Here is a 26,873-nt window from a genome sequence, read left to right as displayed (position 1 = left end):
CTCCATCATACAATATCGTCATATCTCATCTTTATCCATTATATGATTGCATAGCGCTACATGCAAAACAAAAGGGTGTGCCAAGCTTAACAATAGCGATATCGTCACGTACATTCTAGCCACTATCGGCTACATTCATTACAGTCATTATCGGCTTCACGCCAACTTATTACTATCGTCATATGCAAAAATGGGCTGATATAGCCAAAGCTACCCTTGCAGACGCCAAGTGTATCGAGTACACCTTATATTGAGCAGACCTGATGCCATATGCTAGCAGACCCTGGTCTAAACCCTCTGACCTCAGTCTCGGGGGACTGGGAGACTAGTCACCCAAAGGAAGACACTCTCGCCAAATGTCTAATGAATGCTTGCGCCGTTTCTACTTGAAAAATGAAATCATCACCCCAGTCAAGACTCCTCTTAGCTGGGGACTTGGGGGACTGAGGGTAATGGTTGTACAGAAGCCACGTGGCAAGGATACTCGCCTTGCACTTCCGATACTTTTACCATGGACAAACTCCCCACCCAAGAGAACTCTTGACCGGGGACTTGGGGGACTTGTTGGTATAGATACCTCTCAGGCACAAGTATTGGAAGCACAAGACTCGCTAGCTACTTAAAAAGACGCCGATAACGCCCAAACATGATGTCGATATCATACACTTATGGTATCGGGTGGACCACAGCTAGTCCCACATTGGAAATAAAGGGGGTGACAAGCCCATCCCCACACTATAAATACATATCTCTCCACTCACCCAAGGTAAGCCACCACTCTCTATTTACTCCTACCTAGTCTACATTCTTACATGTATCTGACTTAGGCATCGGAGGGTCGAAGGCCAGCTAGCCCGGTCTTCCCTCTGACCTCTGTTCATGATTGACAGGTATCGGATCTCGGAGATGGAAGCTCTCACAGCCTCGTTTCTACCACTGAAACACTAACCTTTTGAATTCATGCATAGAAGGCCCGGTTGATGTCCCTTGAACCTCATAAATACCACCTCGGTTAGGTATACTCTCCTTGTTATGCACTTGACGTCTCCTTGTATCAAGATCATCCCATTGAAGGGAGTTGAGAGAAAGCTCCTCGTATGTGTCCCAAGCGGCATCCGGGAGTTTACTTGCAATAGTTCCACCACTAAAAGTGTCAACCCTTTGCCTTTGATCCGGCATCAATCCTCTATAGAACTTGTCCACAAAGAACCACTTCTCTAACCCATGATGAGGACATGACATCTCCAAGTCCTTGAATCGCTCCCAACACTCATTAAAACTTTCTTGTGTGAGTTGTCGGAATGCAACAAGCTCATCTCTAACATTGGAAGTTCTTGAAGGAGGAAAATATTTTCCCAAGAAAGTTTCTTGCATCTCAACCCATATGCGTATAGATCTAGGAGGCAACTTACTTAACCACTTCCTCGCATAGTCCTTGAGTGTGAAAGGGAACAATCTAAGCTTCAAACCATCGGGATTGAGACCATGTAGTTGATCGGTAGTACACACTTCTTCAAACTCCGCAATATGATCATGGAGATTATTTGAGGGCATGCCATGGAATACGGGTAGAATGCTCAAAGTACTTGGCTTCATCTCAAAATGATGCTCACATGGAGGGAGCATAATACAAGAAGGATGATCAACAATTGTGGGACTAGTGCATTCCCTCATTGTCTTTTGCTCCCCCATGGTGTTTGTAGGTTGTGATCTTAATGAACTCGGTGCTCGCTTTTTAGATGTTAATGCTCAAAGTCTGGCGGTAGCCAAACCTCCGTTTAACGCAGGTCCGGTGGGCGGACCGCTACTCTATGTACTTGATGATCTTCGCTGGCTACCAAATGAAAGACAGGGCGTCAGAGGGAGACCGCGTTGGGCGGTCTTCACTTCTCCGATGCCTAAGTCAGTTGATACATATAGGCAGCACAATAATAAATGAGTAGTTAATGCGTAATTTAATGAAGAGAGAAGAGGACCTTTTATAGGTGAGGAGAGGTCCGATCTTCTCCTTGTTTTCGATGTGGGACTGAAGTGCTTCAGTTCCCAGTTTCAGTAGCTTCTGATGCCGTCTTGGCACAGCGCGTGGCGGCGCATCAGCGGTGATCCCGGGGTAATCTTGTGCTCAGGCCGTAGCCCGCCTGGCTGCCTATCCGTGGGTCACTCCTTTGACGGTAGTTGGTACCTCTGGCGGTACATTGAGCGTGGCTTATTATAGCTAATTATGCTTTGCAAATGTACATGTAGGTACATTAGACGACCTCTTTGTCTCTTTAGAGCTTCACTCATGCACCTCGCAAAAATATGACCATGTAAGAAATACTCAAGAATTCACAAAATAAGCAACTTGAATCCAATTTCACGCTTCACAATGAATAGGAGATGTAATGAGATAAGATAAGACAACAATTAAACAAGAAAATAAAATAAATTAAAGCAAAGAATAAGTGAAAATCTAACAACTCAAGAAACTAACGACTAATTAGAAAATGTAATAAAAAGCTAGCAAACAAGTCAAGCCAAGTGACGATCGCTATCGATGCTTATGTCTTACATGTACTACAAAGTAATACAAGGCCCGTCACTTCAATAGAAATAACCACAATGTCTCAACAAACAAATCACACAAGTAAAAAGTAACAAAAATAAGCAAAGAAAAACAAACAATCACCAAAAAAAAATTTTTTTTTTTTTTTTTTTTAGGCTAAAGGCACAAAGAAAATTTAACATACGACTAAGAAAATAATGCAAGTGACCTAACAACCTAAAACTAAGGGATTAGAGATATTACACTCTAATCCCCGGCTACGGCGCCATTTGATTTGATGCCTAAAATGCAACTTACGCACAACAAGAACACGGTCATCAAAGAATTGGGAAATATTTAAACCCGGAAATATTGTACCTTGGGGATCTTGAGCTACCTCAAATCCAATAGTTTATGGGTCACAAACGTCACTTGCTAAACTAAAAGAAAAAATTGTAAAATGGCTAAGTGAGACACCAAGTCTCACACATGCATGGCTTAGGTCTCCCGAAGGCAAAAAGTAGCCAAGAACTCACCAAAATAAATTGGTAGGCTCAAGGCCTTATGGTACTGACAATGAAAAATGTGAACAAATATTTGGGGGAATTGATTTTTGGTTTTGAAAATTAAAAACTAGGAAATTAAAATTTGCAAAAAAGTAAAGTGCTAGAAATTTAAAGGTTTGGAAAACAATGGACAAAATTTGGGTACTAAGGCATCCACTCTACCAATCATTTATCGTAACAACACAATTTTGGCACACAACAAAAGGGAAATGGCGCAATCCCTAACTCTAAGCCGGACTAGGGCCTTAGAGTGATCATGCAAATCCGGACTAGGGCATTCACATTCTCATAGTACAAAAATAATGTAAATCCGGGTTAGGGCATTCACATTCTCATCACACACACATTAAGACCAGACTAGGGCTCCTAACATGCATAAAATGGCATTAAGTTAAATTTTAGAGACTAACAATTTGCTCATGACAACATACTCATTCATAAAATTAAGCCACTAATTAAATGAATTTCATGATGAGGACAAGAACTAGTCATAAAATTAGCTAATTTCTATAACAAATTCCCATCGAAAATTACGCAAAGTCATGAACAAAAACCACAACACACTTTCATTAAGCACCAAAAATTAATGTCATTACATGATAAAAATTGCTAGGGCATCAAGCCCTAGACCCAAATAAGAAACTACTCAATCCATCAATATACCCACAAAGAAATTCATCAATTACAAGAAATTAAAGCAAGAAGAGAGTTAAGAGAGGAGGAAGAGACCAACACTAATCACAACTACATTAGAGACTGAGCAAGACTAGCTTGGAATTACACTCTCTCTTATACCTAAACCCAGATTTTTGAAGGATTGATGGAATTTAATTGAGGAATGGTGATGAACTAGTAATCGAAAATGGGTTGTGGTGAGTGAGATAAAGAGGGGGGAGGTCGGCTATTGTTCGTCACTCCCAGAGAGGAGAGAGATATTAATTGGTGTGGCTTCCTTTTTGTGGCCGAGAGAGAAGAAGAAAGGATCATGGTCATGTGCTGCACGTGACCAGAGAGAAAAAGAAAGAGGTAAAAGATGGCTAAGACGTCATCAGCATGCCATCCCACAATTAAGCTTGGGGGGTGTATTGTATTTGGATTTGTGCAGACTTTTTTTAAATGACAGACTTTTTGAAGAGTCCATAGACTCTTTAAAAAGTTGATAGACTGCTATTGATTTATTAAAACCATTGATTTTAGCAACAGACTTTTTATTGATTCTTGAAAATCTATATACTTTATTATGAATGACTTCTATAGATTTTCTAGTAAATAAAAATAAAAAATAAAAAACACAACCAATGCAGTCCAAATGCAAAGCAAGATAATAACTTGTTGCTTTTTCAATGGTTAAGTATCTTCTAGTAGAACTTGACTCAAATGAGTGATTATTACTCTGTCTATCTAGTTTGTTCTCATTTCTAATCTCCCAATTACTTAAAAGATCTTTGGTAGACTTTCTCAAATCTTTGGTCTGGTGGCTAGAAAATTATTGGAATTTGGTATGTATAGTTAACACTACAAAGTCCATGATTATTTTTTATTTTCTAATTCCATAAGTATGAATGAAATTTTGAATACCTCTGAACTTTTATTCATTTTTAAAAGTCCTAATTGAATACCTCTAGATTTTAGTGGAATTCATAAAGTCTTTAAAAATCCTAATCCAATACCCCAAGACTTTCATGGACTGCTAAAAATCTATATTGAAAACACTCAGCCTTTTAAATTCCATAGATTTCTTAAAATGTTCCACTAATTCCATATACAATACACCCCCCTTAATTGTTAAGGGTGATGTCATGCTGACATCATCCATTAGTTTTTTTTTTTTCCTTCTTCTTTTAGACTTCTCCTCTTCTCTTCTCTTCTCAATATAGTTCTGCACATAATCGGGGAGGCAATTAGATTACTCTTCCTTGACGGCATTGACCACGTTTGACCCGCATTGACTGTTTTTGTCTCCTTGTTGAGAACTCCACTTCACACTAAGTTTTGCACCATTTTCTCTCGGTTTCCGCAATTCCACTTATTTCCTACAAGTAAATAAAAATGGATTACTTACATAATAATTGACTAAAAGATTAGCTTAATTCTAGTATTTAGAGTGCAATTACACGTATGGAAATGCGTGTAATCAGTTACAGGCCATGGCCCCAGCAAGGATACATGGGAGGCCCGTGCGTTTGAAGGATACTTTGGCACATTCCAATCCTTTGATCATCAACACTCAAAATCTGTCTCATGAGAATCTTCCGGATTACGGTTATCTTTGGGGGACGCCTCAACGTCAGAACTTATTCCTGAGAATATAGAGCTCTATGAAAATTACACTAGTGTACATGAGACGTGGGATAGAAACTCCATCATAATTGATGATGTAATTGCGCATTTCATTGCACATGAGTTTGTTGAGTCTGATGATATCGAACCACGCTCCGTTGATGAATGAATGTCAACGTAGAGAAATTTGGCCTAAATGGAAAGATGCGATCCATGTTAAGTTGAATTCTCTAACGAAGAGGAAGGTTTTCGAGCCAGTGATGCCAACACCTCCTAACATAAAACCTATCGACTAATGGGTCTTCGTTAGAAAGCGTGATGAGAAAAAGAGATGGTAATCTCGCCTTATGACGCAAGGCTTCTCACAAAACGCCCTGATATCGACTACGATGAGACGTATTCTCTCGTAATGGATGTCATTGCACTCCACTACCCTGCCAGTTTGGTAGTTTCCGAATAACTGAACATGCAACTTATAAATGTGGTCACTACGTATCTCTGTGGGGATCTAGATACGGAATATACATGAAGATTCATGATGAACTTCATTTACCCAAGTCAAGTGGTTTTAGACCAAGGAGCGCGTTTACAATAAGGTTGAAACGCTCACTAAAGTGACTACTTGATTGGGAAGTGATATGCCGGCGCGTTTCCATAATAAGTTTCAGATTCTATCACGGTTCATGTTGGACATGTCTTCATTGGAAGCCCTTAAAGAGTTAAGGGAAACCACTGAACACTTGAAATCCAAGTTTGAGATGAAGGATTTTGGGAGAACACGATTATGTCTCAGTTTGGAACTTGAGCATCGTGTTGATAGATGCTTAGGCATTTTGGCAAGGTCAAGCCTTCAAGTACCCTCATGATCGTCCGTAGTCTTGATTCTGAAAATGATCCTCTTTGTCCAAAGGATGATGACGAAGATGTGCTAGAGGCAAAAGTGCCCTACTTAAGTATAATAGGCACATTATTGTATTTAGCTCAATGCACAAGACCGGACATCTCATATGTTGTGAACTTGTTAGCTAGATATAGCTATGTGCCAAAGCGACACCATTGGATTGGTGTAAAAGATATCTTTCGATACTTGAGATGTACAATTGATATGGGCTTGTTCTATCCCTACAGAGAGACGATGGATTTAGACCTATCACACACCAGGAACGCCGCCAACACTGGCCTGCGTCCTCTATCCCCATCCCAAAACAACATGTGTTTTGGAAGGTTTTGCTGATGTTGGGTATCTCTCTGACCCACACAAAGGTCATTCTCAAACTGGTTAAGTGTTCACCATGGGTAAGACCGCGATATCTTGGAGGTCTACAAGACCCTAGTCGCTATATCTTCGAACAATGCAGAGATTATTGCTCTTCACGAAGTGGTTCATAAATGTATATGGATTAGATCCATAGTTATGCATGTTCGAACAATTGTGGTTTGAAGTCTACCACAGATGAGCCTACGAGCGTATAGGATAATGTTGCTTGTTTTGAACAAATGAAGCATGGCTACATCAAAAGCGACAACACCATGCATAATCAGCAACAACAGACTCTCCTCAAGATCAAAGTGAACTAGGCAATGTTATTGTTGTCCCACTGGATTTTTGTTACTCGACAATGTTTTTAATGAGGCAACGAGAGGAGCATCACGTTTGGGCGACACAAAGGGGAGTGGTCAAGTAAATCCAGAATATGTGTCTGGCCCAAACTCTAGGTTACTTGACCTAGTTGTAATAAGGTTATGAATTAGAGATATTCTCAGAGATATTCATAGATATCCGATTAATTGTACGATTATCTTTCCTTGTACAACTCTGATTCTATGTCTTGTAATCCTCTATATAAAGAGGCCCCTATTATCAATGAAAACACGATTCAATTCTCTCCCAATTTCAGTTTTCCTTAAACAATAACAGATTTAAAAATACAGTAGAACCTTGATAATTTAATACTCGATAAATTAATAATCTTGATTAAATAGGGTGGTGTTATTCACACACCTCTTCTATTTTTCTATTAATTTAACTCAATTTGTTTTCACAAATTACCCTAACTACCCTCCCTTGTAATTCTGATTTTTTCTTTTCTTTTCTATTTGGTAAGTCAATTATCCCCAAATCTTAAACCCGGGAAAGATGAGGACTAACATTGTTGACCATGTTCGATCATATTTTTATTATTCTGGCCTTGCATAATACAATTTCATTATTTTTTATTGCGAGATTAGCAATCACATACTCATCACTATGTATGTACAGTTGTGGATTTTTGGCTAGTTCACTATAATATGCTTTGATTCCATGCTGATCAGTGTACTGTGCTTTTTTGCAACACCGAGATATTATTGCATAGGATCTACTTGTTACATACTATAAATAAGGGCTAATTACTGTTTAGTACCCTATGATTTTAGTCTAACATCGATTCAATTCCTCGACTTTCAATTTCATCAAAAACACCCCTGCATTATCAAATCTCATCTAATAGGTCATTCCGTCAATAATCCGTCAATTGGAACCGTTAACTCGCTGACGAGGCATGCCATGTCAGATCACGAGGGCCCCACCTTTCAGTAAAAATTCCAAAATTGCCCCTGCCTCTCTCCAGCTCTAGAAGAACTCGGCTTTGGCTTGAAACTCTGCGTCTTCTCTCTGTTTCTACATAATTTGGGTCGAAACTCTTCAAAAATGCAATGCTCTCTTTGTTTCAATTATTTCTTCATAGATCCTCTGTTCTGAGTTAACACACACACACTCTCTCTCTCTCTAACCCTTCTTTTGCATTTTACTTTTCAATTTCATTTTTCAATTTCGCTCTACATATTTGGTGTTGATGCAATTTTGTTCATGGTGTTGATGATTTAACAGCGAAGAGATTCTGAATCCAAGAGCTCTCTTTTCTCAGCATGACCTCGTGAACCAACGTTGTATCGATGCCGTTGACGTCGTGGGTGTGGATGAGTCTGCACTCTGCAGCAATTGAACAAATCGAGTAGATTGAGGGTCCGGCAGACCTAGTTCGCGAAGTCAAAAGTGGCTACATTGAAAGGCGCGGTGGGGGACACCGGGGAAGATCAACGGCGGAGAAGCGTTGTCTGAGATTCCAATTGAATTAGCGACGTCCTTTCTGGCATGGGTCTCGACGCAGAGGGTAACAGTTCTAGGGCTGGGCACGGGCCGGGTCCAACAATAATTTTACTAGGCCCGGGACCGGCCCGTTTTTCATTGGGCCCGGACCCGGCCCGCTTTGACACAAACAGGGACCGGCCCGGGCCCGGCCCGTTTCATTTCGGGCCGGGCTTGCGGGCTTTCGGGCCCAAAAACCTGTATTTTACCATTGCTATATCTACTTTGCTATATATCATTCAGATTAACCTGGTGAAGATTTGAATTAAAACACTATCAAAATCCAAAGTTCAAGCTGCAAATTCGAATATCCAGAATACATAATATCCAAATTCAACTATTCAAGTACTCATCAAGAACAATTAAAGCTACAATTGAAATACAAAGTGTCCAAATTTAAATATGAAGTCCAAATTCAAGTACAAATATGCAATGAAATAGAAATTAGAAAGTCCTAATTCAAATACAGCAACTTAGTAGCCATTCTTCCAGTCTTCAATCCAACAGTTCACCAACAATGTAGTCATCCATTAATTGGCTTCCACACTTGTCTCTACAACAAGCATCATAAATCGATTTAGATAACAAACCATTCAAGCTGCAACTTTACTCAACTAGCACTACACACAGCAAGGCAAATGCATCAAGCAAGCAAAGCAGCAAAATGCACCAAGCAAGCAAAAAATAATGCAGCAAGCAATTAATCAAATACCAGCAGCCATCTTCGATTTTTTGGCCCTACAAGCAGCCTTTTTTGCTGATTGTTCAGCAGCCTTCTCCTTCGCATAGTCTGCCATTTCATTCAAAAACATTAAATTAATATTAAGCCCCATCAAAAAGTGAAAAACAATAGCATATTCGATTTATTAAACATGTAAACATTAAACGCACCATTTTCACACAGCTCATAGAACTCATCTCCTCAATTGTTGGAAAAAACTCAATATTTTGCATGTTTTCTGATTTGATCCAATTCTGCAAGCATATTAATGCTTCAACAGATTTAGGAGTTAGAGAACTCCTATACGGATCAATTACTCTATTCCCGGTGCTAAAACATGATTCGGAAGCAACGGTTGACACTTGAATAGCAAAAACATCCTTTGCTACTAGCTGGAGATTAGGATACTTGGAGCCATTAAGCTTTCACCATAGTAAGATGCTAAATTCAGCTGCTCTTGGAGGCTTTTCAAAAGGATCTAACAAATACCTATCTACCTCACTCTCCACGACAACTTCACAGCTATTTTCAAGCTCCCTCTCCCAATCATCAAGCATTTCAGCCATTTTGCCTGTCATATTCTTTGCTGCAGAACTGGTAGTGACACTGCTACTGTTCACAGCCTCTCTTCCTCGATTTTTTTGACCATTTTGAGCAGCAGCCGATGATGCATACAAATCTGTCAAAGACACCAACAACTCCTTCACTTCGGCAGATTTTCTTTTCACACTGCTACTGTCAAATTTCAGGTATTTCACACAATTATGCTCAAGATTCCTAAGTTTGTATCGAGGGTCCAAAACCAAGGCTACTAACAGCAACTGATTCATATCATCTATGCTATCAAAATACTTCCGGAACTTTGTCCCCATCTTCACAGCCATCTCAACCATAAGTTTCTCACCTTCACTTCCATCTTGCATTTCCGGCGTCCTAAATAATGCATTAATCTCTGAATTTATAGCAACAATATCGTGAAATGCTCTATGTGCAGTAGGCTTAGTAGATGCACTAATCCGGAGTGTAACAGAATAGAAAACTTTCAGAAACCCCACAAACAACTCAGCCCTCTCCCAATCTTCGTCCTTTGGAGGCCCTACCCTCTTCATCGGTTTTCTGCGCTTTGCCTCTTCAAGAGCAGCTTCTTCTTGTAATAGTTCCTCATCCTCATCAAAGTAGCTTGTATATTTCACATCTTCTTCTTCTGCCAATCTATCAAATGCCTTCTTTAACTGAATTGCAGTCTCTAACATCAAATAAATGTAGAGTTCCACCTTGTTGGAACATCAAGAATACACACCTTGCTGCATTCAGGCACTTCTCTTTCAACACACAACTTAAACACATCTAATCTAGAGGAAGAGCTCCTAACATATTTTACCGCATTCCTTATACTAGCTATTGCTCTATCTAGTATAGCCAAATCAGATTTCACAATCAAGTTTAAAATGTGTGCAAGACATCTAACATGCAAATGCTTGCCTCCCAAAACAGGGGGTACAGCCCAATTGGCCATTTTTCTCCTCAAATAATCAATGGCAACCTTATTTGCCGATGCATTATCAACACTCACAGTCAACACTTTATCAATTTTCCAATCTATTAAACACGTTTCAAGCATTTTTCCTATGGTTGTGCCTTGGTGATTGGAAATGACACAAAAGTTCAAAATTCTTTTGTGCATTTTCCACCCACTATCTATGAAATGGGCGGTCAACACCATGTAGTTCACATTTTGTACCGATGTCCATGTATCGGTAGTGAGACAGACCCTATGCTTGCTTAATTCCATTTTCAGCTCCTCTCTTTTTTCATCATACAATTCTAAAAATTTTCTTACAATGGCACGTCTAGATGGGACTGTCCAATGGGGGATAGCTACTTCACAAAAATGCCTAAACCCAGGTTTCTCTATATGACTAAATGGTAGTTCATCAACTGCTATTATTTTACATGCAGCTAAAGTACATGCATCTTCAGTCCAAGTTCTAGACACTAAAGTAAGGGAAGCCATCCCATCACTAGTTAAAACCTGCTGCCCCTCTATATCAGCCCTACCCGGGTATTTTTTGCATACAATCTCAATGTGCCTTCTTAATGTGCTAGTGCCACTAAAAGAAGAATCTCCAGCAAGGTCAGTTTCACAATACCTGCACTTTGCTCTTACTTCACGTCCAACTTCCTGCTTCTTTCCATCCACAACTTCTATAATTGCCCTATCAAACTTCTCAAAGTGTGCCCAGACATCAGACCTGGCTGTGACCTTCAGTGGCTTCACTGCCTTCTTTTCAGCCCGCTTTCTCTTGCTTTTTGATGGTCTAGGAGGTCGAGCAGATGTTGGAGCCGTAGGCGGAGCCTCAGGAGCTCCCGGGTTTGGTTCAGCTGGAGCTTTCGGCGATGGTACAATAACATTCCCATCGGTGGCCATTCTACAACCAAAACAGGGAGAAGAATTAATAACAAACTGAAACATCAATAACAATTTGCATAGTTCAATCACAATCAATAACAAACTGAAACATCAATAACAGTTCAATCACAATCAATAACAAACTGAAACATCGATAACAATTTGCATCAATAACAAACTGAAACATCAATAACAATTTGCATCAAAGTGTGCCCAAACATCGATAACAATTTGCATCAATAACAAACTGAAACATCAATAACAATTTGCATAGTTCAATAACAAACTGAAACATCAATAACAATTTGCATCAAGGTGTGCCCAAACATCGATAACAATTTGCATCAATAACAAACTGAAACATCAATAATAATTTGCATCAATAACAAACTGAAACATCAATAACAATTTGCATAGTTCAATCACAATCACAATCACAATCACATGATGAATATGAAATAAAGCAAAGCAGCAGCAGATACTAAACCCTAATTGTGCAAGCCCCTTCCAATTTCCCCTCACATATCATCAAAACAACAAATTGAACAAGGCGAAAAGCTCGAGGAGTACCTAAATCGAAGACTACAGCAGCAGGAGGATGCGAGACTAGAGAGCACTCTGTGCTTAATCGAAGTCTGCAGTTTTGGAAATTCAAAAATTGCATTTAGTAATCAGTCTCGCATTCAGTAATCAGACTTTCAAAAGACTACGCAGAGGAAATCAAATCACATATGGTGAGAAAGAGAGAGAGAGACAGAGAGACAAACCTTGATAACCAGAACAATCGCAGCTGGTAACCATCTGCAACATTATTGAAAGAAGATCGTACGGCGTCTCGGGGATTTGCGGAGAAAGAAGGACAATCAGATCTGGAGAAGACTGAAGGAGAATCAGATCTCGGTTTCTCCGATCGGTTTGTTCGTGCAGGTGAAGTGAAGAGAGAGAGAGAGAGAGGAACAGAGCTGGGCTAGACGGCACCGGAGATCACTCTGTGGCTCTGTGCGTCGATCTATGAAGGAGACAGATAGAGGCGTCGGCCGCGTCGTGCAGGTACAGTGAAGAGAGAGAGAAGGATCGGCGTCGTGCAGGTACAGTGAAGAGAGAGAGAAGGATCGGAGCCCGTTTGGTGTCTCAGCGGCTCGGCCTCACAGCTAGGGCGGAGGAGAGAGCTCAGTTTCGACTTTGGAGTTTGGAGGAGCAGAGGCGCCTCTTGCGTTTCAGACTTTCAGATCGGGTAGATAAGATTAGAATGGACTCAATGGAGGCTGAAGATTAGGTTTAGGTTTTGGAGAAGAATCTTGTGTGTTCAATCCTATGATAAGGATTTTACTCTCTATATTAGGACCAATAATACATGGTCATCTGTCTTTTGATGTCTAATACGGGCCTGACGGGCTTTTTCTATTTTCAAACACAAGGCCCGGCCCGAACCGTTTAGCTGAAAGTCAAGGCCCGGCCCGACCCGTTTCGATGAAAAAAATAATTGGGCCCGGCCCGTACGGGTCGGGCTTTGACAGGCCGGTCCGGGTTTGCGGGTTTTCGGGCTTAAATGCCCAGCCCTGGGTAACACTGCCGTCAACGTTCGAGGCACCGACGCCATCATTCTCGGATCCCAATGGAAATGAGGGGAAGATAGCCCGGCCCAGCTGGAACTAGATTTGCCTCTCGGATTCTCAAGACCTGTAGCACCTAATCCAGCGGCGTTACGGCCGTGATTTTGCTCTCCGATCTCTCCCGGGTATGGGTTTTTAGCCGATCTGGGTTCTCGCTTTCGGTTTGTGTTTGGTTGTTGAGAAAATTAGGGATGATAAAATTACGGAAGTGTGTTGATTTGATTAGGCATGGCATGAGCAAAATAGGGACAGGCCTGTGAAGAAAATGCCGGAATGTGTGAAGCAATTGCGAAAGAAGTATAAGTGAAGGAAGCTTTCGAACACTGTGACTATTGATTCCATTTACAAGAAGAATTTCTTGTCCTTGAACAGTGTTTTGGAAGTAGTGATTGTCGACGTTTTTGTTCTCCCTGGTCATTTGTTACTTTTGAAAGTTTTTCTGTAATCTGTATTCTGTAATGTGATGTTATTGTCTTTTGTTTTTGACATTGCTACTCTTTTTGTTTTAGGCACCAACATTTATCTGCTTTCCCTAGGGATTTTTGGAGCCCTAGTGCCATTGATCTTTATCTCCACCGCAAGTAAAACATTGCGCTGTTATGATGCATTGGACATAGTCGGTATTCCTTTTGTTTATCTGATTTTCGGGAACCCCCTACAACTATGGAGGTGGCACTGGATCTGGAGGTAAAATAGAGGCAGGGGCAATTTTGGAATTTTTCCTGAAAGGTGGGGCCCACATGATCTAACATGGCATGCCTCGCCAGCGAGTTAACGGTTTCAATTGACGGATTATTGACGGAATGACCCTATTAGATGAGATTTGATAATGCAGGGGTGTTTTTGATGAAATTGAAAGTCGAGGGACTGAATCGATGTTGGACTAAAATCACAGGGTACTAAACAGTAATTAGCCCTATAAATAATGTTCCAAAGTCTAGTGTGTTTTTTTTTTCCAGCCTAATGTTAGAACTTTGATTTATAGGCGAGTGTTCTTTCAATACAGTTATCTAAAATATATTATATTAAAAGTTTCATATCTCATTGATTATGCGTGTGTCTGTATTTGTCTAGCCCCTCAGATAAGTCTTGTTCAACCAATTAATTTTGAACTATACTCCTTTTTTTTTGTACCCAGAAATTTCCCAAATTTGCATACTGCATTTGAAAATGGCTTATTGCCAATCTATAAAAGACGAGAAATTCTAATAAGTTAGGTGCAATAAACCCGAGGCAACAGAGGAGTAAAGCATGTGTCTTACCCCTCCTACTTGTATGAGGACAAACTTTGCAATTTAGATTCAGATGGATGAACTTAATTACATGGGAAACATATTCCTTGTCTAATAATACAGGTCATTCTACTTAATGAAAGTATATTATTTTTCCTTCATTTATAGGTAAAAAAAATTGATATATTGTATGATGATGTTTGATTCATGATTGACTTGCCAAATGACAAAAAAAAAAGGAAACACTATGCCAAAATCCTTATCACACTACACTTTTTAGACAACGAAAAAAAAAATTCCGTCGTGTGATCACTGAAACTGCTTCACACAACAGGTTTAATGAGATTAATTTGTATAAGGATGTCGTACATCAATTTTTTTTGGATCCAAGATTATTGTACAACAGTTATAAGGATTTGTCTGTTGTCTGAATGAAAAAAAAAATTCCCCCTCACCTTGCTCAAATTTGGGTCGAAATTTTGATTCACCTTGCACAACAGTATAGTTGTATATGTTGAATGAGAGTAAGTTGCAAAATAACATACAACACATTTTTTTGTTTCCGTCGTGCAAGTTTGGAAGAAAATCATATGTACCCCAAAATGTGAGTGAGTAGCCCCAAAAATGCCAATATTTGAGTGAAATGCTGGTACACGATTGTAAGCTCCTACAACGGAATGACTTTTTTTTTGTTGTGTGAATGTGTGATGGTAATCCTAGGCAGGAGAAATGAGTTTGTGATTTGTAGTAGGCGGGAGATTTGCTTGTTGGGTCCCCAAGATGAAGTTTCAGTGTAGACTATCAGACAACGAAAATTCATTTATGTGCTGTCTGAATTGATTGTACAAAGTCAAAAAGTAGACTTAAATAAAACATTCTCTGCCACTCTAGCTAACTTAATGCATGTTGTCTCCCATAACTCAGACGTTTTCAACACTTAGCTAGCTAGTCTTCGAGGAAAAAGAGCATAACTCATCTTCTTCTTCTCAAAGCAGAACCCGCAACCGTCTTCTTCTCTAAAAGAATCGATCGAATCCAATGTTAACGTTTGCGACCGAGGGGTCTAATTAACGTAAAAGAGAGAGAGAGATTGTGACACGAGATGTATAGTGGTTCGTCTCCCGCCTTAGCAGGAGACTACGTCCACTTTAATGTTTAACTATGTGTGTTTGGGCCTTGCGGCCCAAGGGGATTACAAAGTGTGTATTGGGATGATGTTTAAGTGGGAGGAGGCATTCCTTTTATAGGTGAAGGAAGCCATCTCCTTTACATTTTCTTAGATGTGGGACAAGAACCCAATATTCTAGTCTTGAAGCCATGTTGTGAAGGCAACTTTTCAAGGCCGGGAAGGTGGCTTCCCGGCGACGTATTTGCCACTTCCGGATACCGTGGCGTAGCTTGAACATAGGGCTACAGGGTGTATGTCTCGGTTGGGCCCCACCATGGCTTGTGGGCCCGCTAAGAGAGAGTTACTTATGCTTGGTGAAGTAGCCAAACTAGCTTGCTAGTAGAGGTATCTACACCCAACTTCTTCTCTAAACCCATATTCTTCTCAAAACCCATCTTCTCAAAACATCATCTTCTGAAAACATTGGATTGAGGTTCGATCTGCTGAATTAGGGTTTTCAATTTGGGGATTTGAAGGAGGAGGGGAAAGGGAGGGGGGGTTTCTCGGGTACATTATTCAATAAAGCTGGAGGAAGAAGAGGAGGAGAAGAAGACCCAACAATAACAACAACAACGAGTTTACTAGGAGCAGCAGCAGAAGAAGATCATCGTCCAAATCCTCTGCCCGAGTTGGTCTGTTTGTCGAGGTCTCTGCTTTATTCCCATAATTCATCATTAATTTCTACTACCTCTCTGTTTGGTTTCCTAGGATAAATAAACAACTTGAAGAAAGTTTATTGAACTGGGTAAACATTGATTTCATTTGAGGTGTTAGATTGAGATAAAGTTTAGATTTTTTGTTGTTGTTCTGAAGTTGGTTTCGGTTCTTGAGTTGCAGGGAGGAATCCAAGTTTTAATAACAACAAATCTTGGTCGAAATCTACAAGGGATTCTAAAAAATCGAATGTCAATGCTGTAGGATATCATTACTCTTCTATTGAACTTCAGGTGTGTTTTGTTGGCTCAAAGATTATTCTTTTATTATGACCTCAAATTGCAGTTCGTTTTCTAATGGATTTCCCATCAACTTCGCGTTTATTTTGTTTTCAGTGAATTCTAGTTTCGAAGGATTTTGATATACGAAAAGAAGCAGGGGGAAATCTTTGCAAGCCGTTCAGAAGGAATATAAGGCCCAGGTTTCACAGAACTACTTTAAAATTCATCTCTTTTGGGCTGGAAATGGGACTTGCTGCGTACCTGATTTTGGTACTTATGGACCTGTTATTTCGGCCATCAGTGCTACACAAATTTCAGTTGCAAACTAAGCATATACATTTAGGTTCTGATGGATGTTATTACAAAGTGCTTCTATGCTGTTTGTTGACTGCAATGCTTTTATACTTGCAGATTTCCCACCTACTATCGTTCAGAACCATTCAACTAGTAAGAAGAATAGGATGGGGCTGATTCTAGGGATTGTTGTTGGTGGTGGAGTACTTTTGATTCTATTGTTGTTGGTTTTCTGTATAGTTCAAAGAAGAAAAAGGATCAACACCAGTAAAAATGAAGGTAAACTGTTAGTTTTATTATTTTCAACAAAATTTGACTTCTGAAAAGGTGTGTAGATATTTTCAAGTATTATTATTTGCCAACATAAAGTTTCACTGTATCTTTGTTGTAGATGGTAGTTAAATTAATTAACTTAGTTTATTTTGGCAAGCTAGCTCTTTTTTTGTGTGCATGTGTATTAGCAAGTAAATCACTTATGTATGTACTTGCAAGAAAGCCTACAAACTATTTAAACATATGCTACTCGACACCTATTAAGCCAGCAAAGCAAACTGATTGCGAGACAGGCATAATAGCTTGTTATTTGAATTTGCAGATCTGTTGGGAATAGATATTGGACCACTCACTTTCAGTTTTTCAGAGCTAAAGACAGCTACAGATGACTTTAGTCCAGCGAATAAGATTGGAGAGGGAGGATTTGGACTTGTCTATAAAGTAAGTTGTTAAGCTAAGTTGTTGACCTAATGAATGACATAGTGTGGTTGTAAATGCTCATGTCAATGCCCGTGTGTTTCCTTCTTGATACAAGTGTTTATCAACATAAAGCACATGAACCTCTTGCTATTGCTGTTTATCAACACTTTATTTATGTACCTCTAGAAATTTTCAGTTTTACTCTTGATATGTCCATTGTTTAGTGATTCTGCCTCTAAAACTTAGGTTCATGAGTTCATCATAATGTATATGGCTAGCTTCTTGTTATCTACCGCGTAGTTTCACATGTTCTTGCTTCTTAGGCTTGGCACTTGCATGAAAACAAACGCGAAGTTGAACTAGTACTTCAGGTGGATGCAAATATTTATGGATCCGCTAAAAAGACGCTTACCCACAGGAGATTGGATGTCTATCATGGAAACGTAAGTCGCTCGTTTACATATTGATCACACATGCCTCAAATTTATGAAATCTGTTTAATACACTTGTTGCCTCCTTTCCTATATAGTACATCATTGATCATATTGTTGTTTTGGTATAGTGCTATGCGTATGTATAATGCTGAAAAGAATAGGCAAGGGCGGAGTTCAATCCAATGGAAAAATTTGGCTGTAAGCAGTTTCACCACTTATACTTTCCAGAAAACAGTATTTCATTTTTACTTTTCACTTATTGATTCATTTACTTGTCTTTAGGGCATTCCTCCCCAACCTAGCAATAAGGAGTGCTGGTACTTTATAGTTTTTCTTCCAAGGTATCAACATAGCTATACTTATAGTCACTAGACTCAATTTCTCATAACTTTGTTATTCTGTCCATGCCTTATTCACCAAAATGATTAAGTAATCCCTTTGATATAATAAATCAATTTCAGTGGGAGAGGAGAGGCAGCAGCCAATACACCCAAGCGGATATTGATCAAGTGCGAAATGACTGGGGGAAGTTTGTTGTCAACACATATGTGCATGAGCCATGAAGTAGCGCGCTTGTTGCTGGTACATTTTTGCTAAGAAAAACATCTTTTTTGTACTTCTCTGCTGGTACATTGTCATGCACCATGTGTGGCATGTTTTGAAACAATACATATATATGTATCAGCTTTTTGATGTCCCAAGTAGATGGACATGCACTAGAATGCTTTTCTTGCTTAAAATGTTGGCTTCAATGATTACTGGTTTGCAATGTTTATAGTTGATGGTTTGCAATGGTTATATTTGATGAACTACTATTCATTTGGTAAATGGACCAAATGGATGCACAATTTAATTCAGGAATGGGATGTTCAAATGATCAGTCAACAAACTAGATATAATGACAACTGTCCGTTGTCTGAATGGCCAAAATTGAGACAAACATACAATGCAATCATTCATATCACACATCGGTTTTTAACAAATCACTGTCTTCTAATTCATACTCACACAACAAAAGCAATTGAACTCTGTTGTTCAAAAACTAAATCATACAACAGTTGCAATTGAACTCCGTTGTCCTAAATGTTGATCATACAACAGATATAGTCCAAGCATTGAAGTTTGAGGACCAATCAGACAACACAAAAAATAAAAGTATGTTGTCTGATATGCTTAACATACAACAGCTTGAAACCAAGCACTGTTGTCTGAAGGCAACAATTCAACTGCTGCGCATGGCATCTGCCGAGCCATCTGTCGAGCCATCACACAACAGTTATAACACATACCCGTTGCATGTTTGTTTCTCAGACAACTGTGTTCCACCGTTGTCTGAATTTTCAACAGACAACGGCTCGCTCTACAACAATGGCACTCCAAATCACACAACAGTTTTTGTCTGTCGTCTGATAAGTTTTTTGGCATAGTGAAAAAAAGAATTACAGGGAGGGTAGTTAGGGTAATCTATAAAAATAAACTGAATTAAAGTAATAAAAAAAAGGTGTGTGAGTAGAGAAAATGAGTGTGTGAATAGCACCACCCATTAAATAATATTTTTGCCAGGTTCCGGCTTGGAGAAAAGGTGTTATATTAATAATTCGCTAAATTTATAAGATTTAAAAAAAAATCATATAGACATAATATATAAATTAATAATTCCTTGATAATATTTATGGAATGTATGCTCACCTAGGTGACAGTTTTTAAAGGACTGTGAGGAACAAGTGGATCTGACGGCTGAAAATAAATGCACAGTTTTAAGTTGTTTTAATTTCTACTTTTATATTTAATTCATGTGGTTGATATGCATTTGTCCCTCACAGTCCCTTAGATGAACAAATCTAATATTTATGGTTCGACTATGAGGCCTTTATAAAGAATGACTTAATCGTTTTTTGTTTCTTCTTGAAATTAATGTCACTTTGGTTCTCATCTTTGACTTTTCTTAACATGTTAAAAAGTTCTGGTGTGGTTTTCTCATGCTGCAACAAAAAATTATTTAATGTCATCATTGTTTTGAGTGCCAATGTTCATAAAATGAAATAATGAACATTGAACAATATAGTACACTTAACAATATAATGCATTGAACAGTGTAGAGTTTTGCGTAGTTAAATACAATTTTTATTTTATTTTATATGACAAAATAGAGTTTTGGTTGGCTTAATGTTCATAAAAAGGAATAATATAGTACATTGAACAATATAATACATTATACAGTGTAGTGCATCGAACAAAATAGCACATTGAATAATGTATATGTAATACATTGAACAATGTAGTATATTGAACAAAATACAACAATATTTAATAAACTAAATAATACTTTGATAAATTAATAAGTTATTCGTTAATCGATAAATTAATAAATTATTAATTTACTGATTATTTAATATTTGCTAAATTAATAGGATTTTCTTGGTTTAAAGTTTTTAATATATGGAGATTTAACTGTATAAATTTACTTTTAAAATGTTAATTTTTAGAGTTTAAAATATCATTAATTTTACGTATTAAAAATGTCACTAAATCAATTTTTTTGATACGAACATTGACTAGCATATAAGTTTTTCTTCGAACATTGACTAGCTTATAAGTTTCCTCGGTATCTTGTTTAAAATGAAATTTTCATTCAAAAGAAAAGGACTAGGTTTTTTGATACGAACATTGACTAGCATATAAGTCACTATGCCAAAAAATGCTTCAGACCATACCCCTCAGACGACAGAAGAGGTTTTTTCTGTTGTCTGATTTTTTTGAACGTCTTCAGACGACAGTTTTAACTATTTCTGTTGTCTAAATAGTATCAAAATCAATACTAGATCAATTTTTTCAAGTTTGTTGTAATTTAGAAAACTCAGACAACAGAATTCTGTTGTCTGATTAAATGAAGAAATTATTTCTTCTTGTGTGGACAAAAACCTATTTTTGGCTGAACTAAAACTTATCTATCTTTTTTTTTTTTTTTTTGGTTAACAAAACTTATCTATCTTTTAATAGACCTAGACCCGGCCCCGTGCTTTCCCACACTTGGTGAAAAAAAATCAGAAAACTCATTTTCCATCTCCCAAACCTAGCAGCACACTCATTTTCCACTTTGGCCTCTATTTTTTCAATTGACCCGCCTCTCTCTCTCTCTCTATATCTCTTCTTCGTTGAATTCAATCACCACAGATGGGTATTCTCTCTCCTTCTCGATCTGTCTATAGGGTTTTCTTCTTTCCAGAATTGTGTCCTTTAGTTGTGGGTAACAATCGTTTTCTTCATGATTCCCCGTTGGTTTGCTTTCACCAGGATCTACGAGCTTTCACCCTCTCATCCTCTTCGCAATGTTGTCGTCATCGTCTCTCCCCAAACCTCCGACCTCGTCGCCTACCTTTGACGCCTTCGTGATGTCATTGAAGAGCTCCAGAGTGGCCAGCGCTCCGCCGAGTTATGCGTCCTCACTTACCCGCAGTTCTTACCCTCACTGCGAGGATCTGTTTCGAACAATGAACCCTAAACACCATTCTTCACCCGTATCATCCACCGCCATCACCAAATCGAATTTATGGTAATAATTATTACAAGGTTTTTTTTTGGGTTTTCATTAGTTGATTAATTGATTTGGCTCTACATATGTCTTACACATCTCATATCATCCACCACTCCAAAAAGGTCTGCTCTTCAATTGAATTTGGTTTTGATTCTAATATGGGTGATGCTATTTACTTTGGTGTTGATTTTATCTTTTTGATGCGTAGCTATTGTAATCCTTTGTCTAACAGATTATCTATGAATACTCTATGTGTGTAGGCGTATGTGAAGACCTCCTTGTTTCCCCACTCTCCATCTTCTTGTCTCAAGTATGAATCATAACTTCAGTTTTTCCTTTTACTTTTTTGTGTCTTAAACTAATTGCTTCAATAGTTGTCATATATTGATATTTGTTTTGGTTATCAAAAGAATTGTTAGCTTACATGATATCTGCTTGTTTCATTAAATTAGCATGATGTAGCTTGAATTGGCTTATATGTATCTGGTCTCACAATCTTTAATCTGGTCTGGAAAGTACTAAAAGAACTCATTCCAAAAACTCTGACATTGAAGATAAATCCTCCACCTCAAACCCCGATTCGCAACTCAATATGGAGCTCAAAACCTCTGCCAAATGTGCAGTTTTTACCTTATGGTTATCTGACGAGTTGTGCAGCTGAGTGAAACTGATTTCAACGTGACATTACATATAATATTAGTTAACTTGAGTTCTAGTTATACATTGCACATAATCAACCCTATGCCCCTGCAATAATAAGAAGTGAGACCTATTATAAGGTAGAAAGTTGGGTTCAATTTCTTGTATATAACACCTGGTCTGTGTTTTTGCCTACCCACTTGTAATGCCAAATTAGAGTGATTCTTGCGTGGGGCAGCCGCACCGCCACGTGGTGCGGCAGGCCAATCATTCCCCTAGCAGGGGGGTATTTTGGGTATTTCACATTTAAAAATCAGGGACAATTTCGGAACAAAGAAAAAAAATTCTGAGATTTGATTGGGCAGCCGCACCGTACACGTGGTGCGGCTACCCGCACCTAAGAATTGGCCTGCCAAATTATTGTGTTTCCCTACTACATGGTGTTTATCAGTTTACTGGTGATGGCAGTCAACTCGTCTATGATATTTCATATGTATTGTTTAGTAATATTTGTAAAGATTTGGCAGGGTTCTGCAAATAGTTACATACGCTTCATATTTTACAAGTTCTACACGTGTGCACTGTTTGCTTACTAAGCTCTGTATATGTCAACATTCCAAATGTACTCAGATAGGCATCATGCATTGTTCTGCTTTGAAGAAATCTGTGTGGCACTATAACTAGTTCTTTCTTTTTGGAAACTGCTTTTGTTCTATTTGATTTTTTCTGGTAAACTGAAACTTACATTTTGCTTGTAAGCATTGTATATACCCCCTAATTCTTTCAGTTCCATAACCCTTTATATTCTGTGATGCCTAGAAACTCTTACTGCCTTGATATAATATTTTGAGTTTTGCTTTCAACCTTTCTATATGAGGAAATTGCTGAAAGGAGTTTCATGTAATGCTCGAAAGGATTTAGATTTGTACATTCTGTAATTCAGGGTTTTATATCTTAGTTTTATCTAGTTATTTTGTATCTAGAATGATAAATCCCATATTTGTTAATTATGCTTACCATAGGTGGAAAGCCCGCTCGCAGGCAATTTTGAGTGTTCTCAAGAACCTTGGAGTCGACTTTCTCGGCCTACAGGTTTTCTTTCTTTTCTTTTCTTATTTTCTGCATAAGTTACCTCCCTCTTTCCTCGTAATGTCAGCATGTTTGGAGTTTCAAAATCTTAATTTTCTGATTAAGATAAATCCTTACTAGGAAGTTGATGAGTATGAGAGCTTTTACAAAGGAAATATGGAGAGCAGTGGTTATTCCAGTACCTACATTCAACTAGAAACCACTGTACAGTAAATGCTAACTTGAAAATTTATTATCATCTCTAATTGAGTAAATTGATACTCCAAGAAAAACAGGAAATTTTGAGTAGATCCTTCATATTTGATAGCACAAACTGAGAGTTAACTACAAAAGGCTGATTCAAAAGAAAGAGGGTTAAAAACTAGTGGTGTAGGTTTAAAAGAGTAAAAGAAGTAGGTTCAGTAAAACAAATGTCAAGTCTTATTCACCCCCTCTAGAACACACGTAAAGTGCTATATGATATTAGAGAGTTGAGAATTTGTTTATGTTGTTTTGTGCATTTGAGAATTACTTAAGTTCAGTTTGCTATGTCTGTGTGTGGTTTTGTATTTGTAATTGAAGCACTTAGTGTTTGCTCTTACTGTGTGTGTCTTGGCTCTAATTTGAGTAGAAAACTAAGGAAGAGAGGTGCGTCAATTATATGGTGCTGCTGGAAACTTTTGTAGCTGCAGATAACATTAATTACATGATCTACACCACTCTTTTGTGTATGAACATTTTCTTTTGTTGATGATATGCGATGAAATCTTAACCCGCAAACATGGATGTATATCTCAGGTATCAGGAACTTGCTTCTAACCCTAACATGGAGTACATTGCTGGAGGTAAAACATGGATTACACTTGGTTTTGGATTTCAATGTTGTTATTGTGGATATCTTAAGTTACTATTTATGATGACTAAGAATGAAACTTTTCATTGTTGCAGGTGCTACTCAAAACTCCATTTGAGTTGCCCAGGTACTAAATGAATTGCTTTCTGTGATGCTCAAGTAATCCGATGATTTACGTCCTTCTTTAATTGTCATGATTCACCATAAACTAATTTCTCTTTACTTTCTACAGTGTACACGAACAAAACATGAACTTTTGGAACTCATGTGGTTTTATAACTTGCAACAAGTAATTTTAGTTTTCCACCATATTTGCTCTAACTTAGATGTTCGTTCTGACGTACAAACCATAGGTTTTGGTGGATTTGAACTGATGGATCCTTCTTGCAAGTTGGCTGAAAGCAGGACCAGTATGTTGTGATGAGAAACAGGTAAGAGAAAGTTATATCATTTGCCATAGTTTTACATATTCTTATTTCCTTTACTGTATTTATGAAGAAAGATTTGTTCATGTTTTGTTCAACAATGTGATGGTCGTTAGATGGGTATCTGGCCAACTATAGTTCCTTCACTTTATTATGTCCAACCTTACAACTTCCCATAACTGTGATTGGGGTCAGGGATCAAAACATTTAAAGACTTTCATTTTATATTTTGTTTACTTTTTTTTTTTTGATATCCTTCATATATTTCTATCATTTAAAAAAAAAATTCATCTTAACCACAATTTACAAAGATTTTTACTGCTTTTGGCATTGGTTTGGGTTAGCGATTAACTTAAGTTGATTAATATGAACTATTATCTTCAATTATCTATATACAAATACTCAGGCGCATTAAAAAAATATCAAGGACATGAAATTTGATTTGTGTGTCTGTTTGTCAAGTATAATGTTTTAATGTCCATACCCTTGTCTGTAATTTCCCTTTTGGCTGTTAAACTGTTAGTAATGCGTTCATGTCTCTTTCCCTATTGATACTGCTTTATTTTAGAGTGAAAAAGATAGTATTTGCTTGTGTTGTCTTGGTATTGTATGCCTCTAGGGATGCTGTATTGTTTGTTACTATTTAAATTCAGCATCTGCTCAAGTGATTATGTTGTAAATCTGGTTACGGTATTCCATTTTCAGTACTCTGTATTGTCTCTGTTTCTGAAATGGGTTTGGCCAATTGGTATTGCTAGACTCTGGGATGCATTTCTAACTATTTTGTCCAACTTGCATGCAGAATTTAGTTATTTAATTTGTCTTGTAGACTTTTTTATCCGAAGACTTGCAATGTCTTTAACAAAAAAAGAGTTGCAATCTTTGTAATCTCTGTATTTGAGTAAGTCCTTTGAGAATAAAATTGGTCCACAAAGCAAAAAAAAAAAAAAAAAATAGGGTATGTAATTAGTATTACTACAATGTTAGGCATGTTATATTGTTTGTTGATAGCTTCTATGTATAGATTTAATGGACTTAATCCTTTCTGAAAATTTTACATCTTTTTCTATAGTGCTCATTGGATGTTGTCGGTGGTGAACCCGGATGAAGAAGTCGTGCATTTCATGGATCTGCTAAAAAGGCGACTTTGTGCTGGTGAATGGAAAGCTATTATCGACAAGTGAGTTTGCTTCCCAGTTTCTCTGCCTAGCTACTCTTTCTTTACCTTATAGGTTTTTGACTTGGTGCAATATTAGGTAAATGATCGAGATGAGATGGTTTTTTGGTTCTCGATCTCGATCATTATGTAACTGTTGGCTAGGTTTAGAGTTGGAACTATGAATTGTATTTTGGATGATGTTGATGCAATGAAACGTAGGCATCATTTTGAATGCTGATTTTAGTCCAATTTTATGGTTTTGATGATTGTAAATGAATGATGTTGAAATGGTTGAAAGACAACAGATGTATATATATGCAGGTTTCACAATTTATGTTGTATCAAGAAAATCGAAACAATATAAACAAATGATCATTTGTTGTTTCTACCACGTTCAAACAACAGAAAAGTAGAGTTCAAAGAGCTCTCAGACAACAGAAATATGTGGTTGATATGTTGTTTTTACCTACTTAAAACAACAGAAAAGTGGAGTTCAAAGAGCTCTTAGACAACAGAAGTAGGTGGTTCATATGTTGTTTCTACCTACTTCAAACAACAGAAAAGTGGAGTTTAAAGAGCTCTCAGACAACAGAAGTAGGCGGCTGATATGTTGATATGTTGTTTCTACCTACTTCAAACAACAAAAAAGTGGAGTTCAAAGTGATCTAAGACAACAGAAGTAGGTGGTTGATATGTTGTTTCTACCAACTTCAAACAACATAAAAGTATATTTCTAATCATTCTCAAACAACATAATATAACTAAAACAATGGTTTAAAGTCCAAACAAACAACAGAAAAATGAGATTGAATACTAGTTCAGACAACAGAAATTTGAGTGAGACTATACTCCAAGTGACATTCAAACAACATAAAAAAACTAAAACTGTAGTTGGAAATCCAATCTAACCATAAGAATCACAATTATCTGTAGTCCAAAGAAATCTCAAACAACATAACTCACGATATAAATGTTGTTACATATGAAATCAGTCGACATATAACTGTCATTGTTCTTCAAATCAGACAACAGAAACAACATAAATATGTAATGGTATGGTGTTTTAGACGACAGAAAGACCCCGATTCTTCAATATTAGGTACTTCAGACGACAGTACCTTAAACTGAATCTGTCGTCTGAGTGCATTATCAACAACGGAGAATATCTGTCATCTGAGTGGCTAAGAGACGGCAGCC

General features: G+C 37.9%; 1 long non-coding RNA gene and 1 other non-coding gene across 2 annotated transcripts; both read left to right on the top strand.

Annotated features, from left to right (window-relative positions):
* Positions 1-1,219: 1,219 nt before the first annotated feature.
* Positions 1,220-1,326, top strand: LOC133727629 (small nucleolar RNA R71). Its single transcript, XR_009855306.1, has one exon. It is a non-coding gene; the product is annotated as a small nucleolar RNA R71 (small nucleolar RNA).
* Positions 1,327-21,790: 20,464 nt separating this feature from the next.
* LOC133725410 (uncharacterized) lies at positions 21,791-23,451 on the top strand. The gene is made up of 3 exons (XR_009854425.1): positions 21,791-21,842; positions 23,194-23,263; positions 23,381-23,451. It is a non-coding gene; the product is annotated as an uncharacterized LOC133725410 (long non-coding RNA).
* Positions 23,452-26,873: the final 3,422 nt, after the last annotated feature.

This window comes from Rosa rugosa, chromosome 1 (assembly GCF_958449725.1).
Source record: "Rosa rugosa chromosome 1, drRosRugo1.1, whole genome shotgun sequence".
NCBI lineage: Eukaryota > Viridiplantae > Streptophyta > Magnoliopsida > Rosales > Rosaceae > Rosa > Rosa rugosa.
Note: the sequence above shows the minus strand (reverse complement) of the source record. Positions and strands in the feature narration are given on the sequence as shown.